The sequence below is a fragment of the Podarcis pityusensis genome (assembly GCF_964106645.2).
Source record: "Podarcis pityusensis genome assembly, contig: HAP1_SCAFFOLD_1005, whole genome shotgun sequence".
Classification (NCBI taxonomy): Eukaryota; Metazoa; Chordata; class Lepidosauria; order Squamata; family Lacertidae; genus Podarcis; species Podarcis pityusensis.
The window spans coordinates 1-10138 of record NW_028293268.1 but is presented as its reverse complement, the minus strand read 5'-3'; the positions used below and the strand labels follow the sequence as shown (position 1 = coordinate 10138).

The 10138-nt window shown below is 41.3% G+C and overlaps 1 long non-coding RNA gene across 1 annotated transcript; it reads right to left on the bottom strand.

Moving 5' to 3' along the window:
- Window positions 1-1983: 1983 nt before the first annotated feature.
- Window positions 1984-7920, bottom strand: LOC308469168. Its single transcript, XR_013982021.1, has 3 exons — window positions 7706-7920; window positions 2697-2813; window positions 1984-2142 (listed from the first exon to the last, which is right to left on the bottom strand). It is a non-coding gene; the product is annotated as an uncharacterized lncRNA (long non-coding RNA).
- Window positions 7921-10138: the final 2218 nt, after the last annotated feature.

The window sequence follows — 10138 nt, the reverse complement described above, 5'->3', positions numbered from 1 at the left end:
TCTCCAGGAATTCTCAAAGATGACTGCCAGTGGTTCTGAGATCACATCTGCCAGTTCTTTTAATACTCTTGGATGCAGTTCATCTGGCCCTGGAAACTTGAATACATCTAAACTAGCCAAGTATTCTTGTACTATCTCCTTAGTTATTCTGGGCTGTGTTTCCTCTGCTGAATCATTTGCTCCAAATTCTTCAGGTCGGGCATTGTTTTCTTTATCGGAGAAGACTGAGGCAAAGAAGGCATTGAGGAGTTCAGCCCTTTCTGTGTCCCCTGTTTGCATTTCACCATCTTCTCCTCTGAGTGACCCCACTGTTTCTTTGTTCTTCCTTTTGCTACGAACATACCCATAAAAGCCTTTTTTGTTGCTTTTAACCTCTTTAGCAAGCCTGAGTTCATTCTGTGCTTTAGCTTTTCTGACTTTGTGTCTACACGTGCTGGCTATTTGTTTGAATTCCTCTTTGGTGGTTTCCCCCCTTTTCCATTTTTTGTACACATCCTTTTTTAATCTTAACTCAGTTAAAAGTTCTTTAGATAGCCACCCTGGCTTCTTTAGGCACCTTCCATGTTTCCATCTCATTGGTATTGCCTGAAGTTGTGCTTTTACTATCTCCCTCTTAACAAACTCCCAGCCATCATGAGCTCCCTTTCCTTTTAGTATTACTGTCCATAGGATCTCACCACTAACCAGGTCATCAACATTGGTTAGGACCAGATCTAAAATGGCTGTTCCTCTTGTTGCTTCTCCCACTTTCTGGACAATGAAGTTGTCTGCAAGGCCAGTGAGGAATCTGTTTGACCTTATGCTCTTGGCTGAGTTTGACATCCAACAAATATCCGGGTAATTGAAGTCCTCCATTACTACTATAAAGTCCACCTTTTATTCTGTAAGATGTGTGCATGCAAGCCTATTTGAATGTACACACATCATATATGCATACGTGTTTAATGCATCTTTGTTTTCATTAACTTGTAATTTTGTGTGACAGCTGTCAGCTGCTCCAAAGTCAATTCTACGTAAGATGCATAATGAAGGTGGCATTGCGAACTCATAGAAACCACCTCAGATCAAGACTTATATTTTTCAAATGCCACTCCCTGATCCCAGTTTTTAAAAGTTTGTTTAGGTATTTAATTATAAAGGAGCGCATCAGAACAGTGTGATTCTTTACATGTCTACTCAGAAGCAAGTGTCATTGACCTCAGTGGGACCAACCCCCAAGGTAAGTGTGTATAAAACTGCAGCTACATTAAACCTGGTGTGTAGCAGCATTGAATAATAACACTATCCCACCTATCGTCTGGAGTGGTAAAGCTGAGAATTCAGTGTAGAATTGGTTTGACACATTATCAGTGGCAAAAGAATATTGTATGCAAAAGGCCCTAGGTCTGAAACCTGTAATCTCTCATTTAAAGGATCCTAAGTAGCTGGGCTAAGGGATGCGGGTGGCGCTGTGGGTTAAACCACAGAGCCTAGGACTTGCCGATCAGAAGGTCAGCGGTTCAAATCCTTGCGACGGGGTGAGCTCCCGTTGCTCGGTCCCAGCTCCTGTGAACCTAGCAGTTCGAAAGCACATGAAAGTGCAAGTAGATAAATAGGTACCGCTCCGGCGGGAAGGTAAATGGCGTTTCCGTGCGCTGCTCTAGTTCACCAGAAGCGGCTTAGTCATGCTGGCCACATGACCCGGAAGCTGTCTGCGGACAAACGCCTGCTCCCTCGGCCTATAGAGCAAGATGAGTGCTGCAACCCCAGAGTCGTCCGCTACTGCACCTAATGGTCAGGGGTCCCTTTACCCGTTACCTTTAAGTAGCTGGGCTAGAAAGAACCTCTACCTGGAAAAAGTTCTCTACCTGAAGACAATGGAGAGGAGCTGAAAACAGCTGAAACAGACAACAGTGGGCTAAGTCTTTAACTGTCTCATTCAGAATAAAACAGGGCCACTTATAGTTTGTACGAATTTTAAAACTTAAACACACCCACCTCTGGGAAATTGCAGCTTGGCTGGGAGCTGGCACATAATCCTTGTACTGTCCCCAGGCTGTAATTGGAGGGAGAGTAGCTAATATGGCACATGTTCACCTCACGTGGGGTGATGTTATACTCTGCAGCCACACAATCACGGAGATCCACAGTGCTGCAAGTGAACTGGCAGAAAGGAAGAGATTAACAAAAAGAAAGGCAAGGAAAAGAGAAAACAGCTAACTACAATGGAAAGTACTCAGGGCAGAGATGCATTAAAAGATGCTTCTCTGCACAATGGCAAAGTGGTCCAGCACAGATGGCTCTTGGGCCTGACAATATAAACCACCAGTTAAATAGTGGCGGCTGTAATGACAGCTTAGCAGGTATGCAAAACATCATCTACCTTTTCCCACATCCCAAGTATCGTCTAACCCATCTAATTAATATACCATGAAACTGGCACTGGGAATTTCCAGAAAGTGCTCCATTTGCAGGTGAAACAATTAGCGTTGCTTTGATCCTGTCTATTTTAAAGACATAATATTGGCCAACGCACTGGAGACATTAAGTTGTAACCATGACTGGTTAGAAGGATTAGGAAAATTACTGAGCCCACGCCTACTTTTATTTTATTGGTCACACATACACAAGGAGCTAAGCTTTCTGTTGTACCCTACAGCTTCTGGGCACTGATAGGTCAGTGATGCTAAATAAAAGTAACAACCAGTGTAACATACCATGTTGGCAAAGGCTGAGAGGAAAACCAATACAATGCTAAAGACCCCAACTATGGTGTTGTTGGTCCTGGACTGAACAATCTTCCTTGAGAGAGTCTGGAGTGGAGCTGGAAAAAGCTGGTCAAAAAAGAGAAAGCAAAATGTTTGAAATCATGATTCTGGATAAATATCTTGCACACTAAAGAACAATACACATTAGAAAGTACAAAAGCTGACATGCCAGATCACTGAACATCTGTCTTCCTCTAGGTAATTTTCGGAGCAGAAAGGCTAAATGCATAATTGCTTGGCTAACTTGTCATACTGACTTGCTGCTCCCTGATTAAAATAATGGTTTCTAAATTAGAACCAGAAAGAATGGTGTGCAAAACAAAACAAAACATCCGATTCTGATCTCAGAATAAATGGATATATAAACATGCATTTTGAAATAACCTGTTTTGCTTCCAAGATTCTAGCTAGAATTGAGTTTTATCTTCATGTCACCTCTTACTATGTTTAGATGGACAATAGGTACAACTGCAGCAGTGAATTGTACAGTAGTCAATAACACTGGCAAATGTCTTCAAACGTCCAAAGGCACCAGAGATTTGAACATTAAAGCATCAGATCAAAGACCTATCTAGTCCACCATTCTGTGTTCACAATGCCTATGGAAAACTCATACGCAGGACACAAGCTAAACAGCACTCTCCTGCTCTTGATTCCCCAGCAACTGTTACTGCCTCTGATACTGGACGTAATGCATAGTAATCATGACTAGTATTCATGGATACTCTCCTCCTCCATGAATTTGTCTAATCACCTTTTGAAGCCATCAGAGTTTGGCTTGTACTGAATCTTGTGACCCTCTGGGATCTACTTACATTTATCTACTCTACAGGAGCTGTTCAGGAATCATCAACTTCAACTAAATTAACTCTAAATGGTATTTGGCTAACCAGTGAGTTTGGGATCTTGGAGATTATCTTCCGATATTAAGTTTTGACCTGGTGAGTTCAGGGGAGCATATTTTCCTTCACTTGCTTCCTGCACATCTTCTTCCAATAGGTTTTTGTTTGTGGCTCACCCCACCACAGCACTCAAATCTCACATGCAAGGAGATAACAAGGATACATTTCTAGAATTCAGATATCTGAGTTCTGTAAAACTAAAAGGCTTCCCTGCTGTTAATTTCACCTCATCAAAATGCTCCCCAATTCAATCCCTAGAGAGAAATCTGAGACACAGACAAATAGCAGCTCAAATATGCATCATTATCATTGCACCAACTAGGCTTCTAAGTGGTTTCTTTTTTAAAAGAAGACAGTGAGAAATGGCTTGTGTATTGCTTTTTTAGCAATGACTAACCACGCCAACCTCTCCCTTTTTGCTCCCCCCCCCTTTTTTTTATTGCACGGTTAGAAGGGTTGCATTTTCCTTCCTACACAAGCACAATTATGAAGCTGTTTGATGAACAGGAGGGTTGATTAGCTGGTGCCTATTACAAAAGGAGACAGATACAACTTGTGACAATGCTGTGCCTCTTTTAAGCTGCTGCCTTCACCTGTGTCCATTACAGAACTATCTAAAATCACTGGACCAGATTTTTTCTTTGGTTGGGGTGGGGAGGGGGGAGATCATCTATCATACCAGGCACTGACATAATAAAAGATAGCAATAAACTGTAAGATGATAATAAAAATCTAGCAATGTTCTTCCAAGTGGTTAAATCAAGCTTGTAAGTAGTTCTCAATGCGGCAGATGAATCACAGTCAAACCCTATTCTACACAGACAAGGAGAAAGTTTAAATTATGTGCAGCATGAGGTGCAGGCTTTTCATACTACCTCTGCCTGCACAATTTTTTTTTTTAGAGTACTGTAAGGATTTTCAGCCTAATCAGACTCCCATCAAGCTCTGAAGCAAGGACTGGCTAATTACGTATTTAGAATTTTACATATTTATGTAATCCAGAAATTCATCAAATCCCAGATTTGGAAAATGTCAGCATTTGAACTGCTTTCTTCTATTTGACAACCTAACTACTCGTTATTTGACTACCTGGAAACCATTTTTCAAAATGGTCTAGCTGAAGTAGAAAAACCCAGATTTGTTGGCAAAGAATATGTTATGCAATGTATGAAAAACCATTTGTCCATTAACATTTACCTTTCATTGCTCTGGAATGTGGAATACAAAATCTGAGGTCATAAACCACTAGTCAGGGATGGAAAAACTCCAGCGTGTGGACCAGGTCTGACCTGCCAAGCCTCTCCATTTTGCCCATGAGGCTGTTTTTCCCAAACCAGGCACACCTGCCTCACACCTGATATCATATGTGATGTCAGTTGTGGGGCAGGTAGAGTCACAAGTGGATCAACTGCAGAAAGCAGGACAGAACTCCCCACACATCATGTGATGCACAAGGAGTTCAATCCCACGGGTTCAGCTACTTTGCAGGGTGCAGGGTACTTCCTGCATGCACATCAGCTGATGTGCAGGGTGTTCAATTCTCCTTAGATATTAACCTGCAAAGTTCTTACCTGGCCCTACCCACAGAAGGCCGATATTTTTAAAAATCCAGCAATGGAAACTCTAAGAAGCAAATGACAAGAATCAATGACTGATATTGTTATAGAAATGAAATAAGTAGAGTCATGATGGTAACAAGCAATGAACCCTGCAGGACAGGCCTTGCAATCTAGTTATCACCTTTGTTGAAATTTACACAGGACACCCAAATCATGCAGCAGCAGGGGGCAAACAAAAATGTAACAAGCCATGAATGAACCACAAGTTGTCCCATGACTTGTTCTGTGTAAACTTGTTTTGTTTTTCAGATGTTCTTGCCTCAGGCCTTTGTAGGTTGGTGAGCCTCTAAGATGAAGTAGCCAAACAAACTATGGTTAAGAAAGAGTGCTGGATATGCATATAATACCAAGTCATAGTTAAAGCAAGTCAAAGTTTGTGAGTAAACAAAAAAAAATGGCTTCAGATCATGGATTGTCGGCAGTAAACAAACCAAAGCTAGATCACTGGACAGTATTTGAATGATCAAACAAACCATGGCTTAGAATTATATGCAAGCCAACTACTATGCTCAAGCAGGCTGCCCTCCCTATCACTGATCACCTAAGCATGTTCTTAAACTGGACAAGAGAAGAAGAAGAAGAAGAAGAAGAAGAAGAAGAAGAAGAAGAAGAAGAAGAAGAGTTGTTTGGATTTGATATCTCGCCTTTCACTTCCTTTAAGGAGTCTCAAAGCGGCTAACATTCTCCTTTCCCTTCCTCCCCCACAACAAACACTCTGTGAGGTGAGTGAGGCTGAGAGACTTCAGAGAAGTGTGACTGGCCCAAGGTCACCCAGCAGCTGCATGTGGAGGAGCGGAGACGCAAACCCGGTTCCCTAGATTACGAGTCCACCACTCTCAACCACTACACCACACTGGCTCTCTGAGACACCAACAAACTGGTTAAATCTCTTAAGAATAAGCATAGTCTAAGCACAAAACCTAGTTATTCTCTTTATGACACCTTTAAAGAGTATGTTTTCAATTAGCAAACCAGACTGTATTTGAAATAGAAGCTAATTTCCTACAAATAGCAGCCTATCTCAGAAATGTGGAAGCTGAGTCAGAATGGGTCATCAAGAAGTTCAGTACTGACAGCAATAAAATACTTTTGGATGCTAGGGCAACAGTTCAGAGCCTAAGCACTGAAATCAGCAAACCAAGGCAAAATAAAGGTTATAACTATAGCTGTATGATTTGTCACTAGGTATTTCATGAGTCACTACTAGTCACTTTTCCATTAGCTGGTTTTTTTTTTCTTACTGGAAAGAAATTCAAACAGCATTCCAAGTACTGACAATGCTTTCTTTATAGAGTACAAAAAGGCAAAGGACTCTGTGTAATAGTGGTTCTGCTCCTACTTAAGGGAGGCTGTTGCTCAGCCATGCTATTTCAGGAAATTTGGAGCAAGGTGTTATTAATATGCTGATGATCCCCAGCTCTATTTCTTCATTCCATCTGAATCAGGAGAGGCAGTTCAGGTGCTAGACCAGTGATTGCAAGTGGTGATGGGCTGGGTGTGGGCCAATAAATTGAAGCAAAAGCCCAATAAGACAGAAGTATTATGTGTTCTAAGTTCTCTGGTTCAAGGGGGGGGGGGGAGAGATGGCCTCTTCTCAAAAGGGTTACACTCCTCTGGAAGGAGGGAGCTCGCAAATTGGGGGTACTCTTGATTCCAACATTGTTACTTGAAACTCAAGTGGCCTTAGTGACTAGAAGGCCTGTTTCCAGCTCTGACTGGTTCACCAGCTCTGGCCTTGGTCCTTCGTGACTCAGCCCCTGAACTCCATGCTTGGGTACCTTCAATCCTGAAACTTCAACTGGTACAAAATGCAACAGCCAATTACTGGCTGAGGCTCCATTCAAGCCCCTAGAACAACTATGCTGGTTAATAGTTAGTTTCTATTCACTTTGTTGTTTAGAGCTCTAAAATGATGTAGGAGCCAATTATCTTATTGGCTCCTTACCTACAGACTGTCAGATGTTAAGATGAGCAGAGGAGGCCGTTCTGGCAGTTTTGACAGAAGTACACAGAATGATAACCCAAGAGAGGGCTTTCTCTGTGTCAGCCCTTAAACTGTGGAATTCCCTTCCCACAGAGGTGTCTAGCATCATCATGGTATAGCTATCACTGTATGCTGTATGTATTACTTGGTCACACACACACACACACACACACACACGCACACACACACACACAATCCATCCTATTCCTCTGATTGAAAATTGTTTTTACTGGATTTAATATTGTATTTTTATATTGTTGTAATCTGGGACCTTATGGTGAAGGACAGGTAAGAGATCTAATATCCACAGCAGGGCAATGTCTTTATGAAGACTAATCAAATTGCCACAAAATAGTGAGCAAATCACCACCCACTTGCCGGAGAATAAATCCCATTGAACTAAATGGGGCTTACTTCTGACTAGACACATACCATCAAATTACTACCACTCACCTTTACGCAGGAGTAGATGACTGAAACAAATATTACTGTGGTGAGGATCACAAAACAGGTCAGGTAGAATGCCAGCATAAACACAGAGCTGAAACCAGAAAACACAGCCATGTGAGATGAGTGTAACAAATGAAAGGAGGCATAGTAGAGTCATTGGAAGATGCAGGAATAGAGGATAGAAAACCACAATATCACTATTCTCTTTATGTTAGCAAAGAAATATAGGAGGAAGCACCACCCTCCTGAGATAACAGCTCCAACAGTGAAAAAAGAAAAGGTTTATGATTAAGAGTAGGTCAATCCATAAGTTGGTAGTGAACAACAAAACTGGATGGCAGCTTAGTAAATTTGAGAAAGAAATATTTGCAACCCACTGTAATCATTTCACACTGTTCTTAATCAGAATTTTACATTATATTCCAAAATCCAGATACAATTTTCATTCTCATTGGTTCTATTTAAAATGATCTAAAACATCTAAAGATGCATTATTTGTCAAGCACTTGAAAAACAACAACAGAAAAATGAAAAACAGAGCAAATACCCAAACAAATTCTGGCCACTTCCTTTGCATCAATAACCCAGTTCATACACCACAGTAAGCCACAATTAACAACTTGCTGTGAGTGCACAGATCACTCTACTATGTTCCTTTCATAGTGTGAGAGCAGGAGCAGCAAACCACAATATTTACCTGAGCATTGCATCTGGATCATGGATTGTTGTTGGTTTTACTCAAGAACAAATCTTCCTTGTGGAGATTACATTTCTCCTGAGGGGCAAGCAGTAGCTTCAAATTGGGAGTGGGGGAAAGCAGAATTTCGTTTCTACACACCACCACCCCATAGCTATTTCCCCAGTCTAATTTGGCCTCTCTGCCTTGTGTAGCTGTATAGAATATATAATAAAAGGGATTGGATTCTGGATCCCCCAGCACCAGGTCTACTTTGGCCCTTAGATGTGTGAGTGACTATTGTACCAACTTGCATCTATAAATTAATTATGACTATTGAGTATAACTAAAAAAAGTGTTTACATGTTGTTTTACTGCTATCCAAGCTAATTGATCATCAAATCATGTAGCATTCCATTTTTTTGTGAAGTCCTTGGAATTTTTATACATGTTTTAAATGGAGGGGGGCTTGCATGTTGCAATAAATTCTACCTCCACCGTCAAGATGCATTATGCCTCTGAAAGCCAGTTGACAGGAATTACAGACAGGCAAAATGCTGTTGCACTTGTGACCTGCTTGTGGGCTTCCCAGAGGAATCTGGCTGGCCACTGTGAAAACAGGGTGCTGCACTATGATGGGCTATTGGCCTGATTCAGTAGGTTCTTCTTATGTTTGCATTAAGTGTAGTAGAGGTATGAAACTTGGCTGGTATGTCACATTAGTGGAAGGGAACTGTTTCAATGGTGCACAGAACACTAGGTAAAATCAGACAGTTCTGTCTCTTCCTTCATCTCCCCTCCTTGCACCCTTCCAATTTTGAAAAAAGGTCCAGTGTGTGGCCCAGTTGCATTGGTTAGAATATTTTAACTGAACAGTGAGTGGCACAGCAATGACAGTGACTTTTGCCACCTCAGCACAGAAGGTGGGGCCAGGACCTGGTAGTGCCAGAGCAGGGAGGAAATATTTTCTCTTGTGCCAGTACTGATACCTATGTATTGGGTAGATCGGTTTCCCAGCTACCATATAGAATCCAGGTTATATGGGCTTGTTCAGAGTAATACCTCCACTTAAATTCAGAATGTCATTGCCATCTTTTAGCATAGCATTTATGAGTGAAACATTTCCATGTTACCTTATTATTAAAAACAACAAACAAACAAACAAACAAAACCGGCTCACCCTTCTCTTCCTATTGCTCAACCTCATCCATAATTCAACAACAATGATTATCACGCACGGTAACATTAAGGCTAACCACATGAAAGCCAGCTGGGTTTCATGCTCTTCCCTGACTACAAAGAGCATTTCCACTTGCTAATATATTCATCAGGCTTTTGTGGCTTTCCTGCTGATTGTAATAAATTTATCACTGCCATTTTGCTGAGAGTTTTCATTTCTGAACCTCTCCATGCTTTTGGTCAGTATCTCATGGACATTTACAGTGCTCAACGCACATATATCCATTGCCACACAATATCACAAACATTGAACTGGTTCAGACATAATGATTTCAGTCCGATAATCCATGGTTTGGGGGCCAAGAATGATCTCTCCTTGAGTATCTAATTTCAATGAAGTTTTCTTAAACTAGTTTTCTGTGAAGTGTGAACCAGGAAACTGTTGTTTAAGTGCTGCTTACAAAGCAGAAGTCTTCCTTGAAACTAGACATGCAAAGAGAGGAGAGAAGAGGAAGAATGTGGGCATAAGCCTCATTCTTTGTCTGATAAACTATGGTTTACAAGACCAAGATGGTTATGTC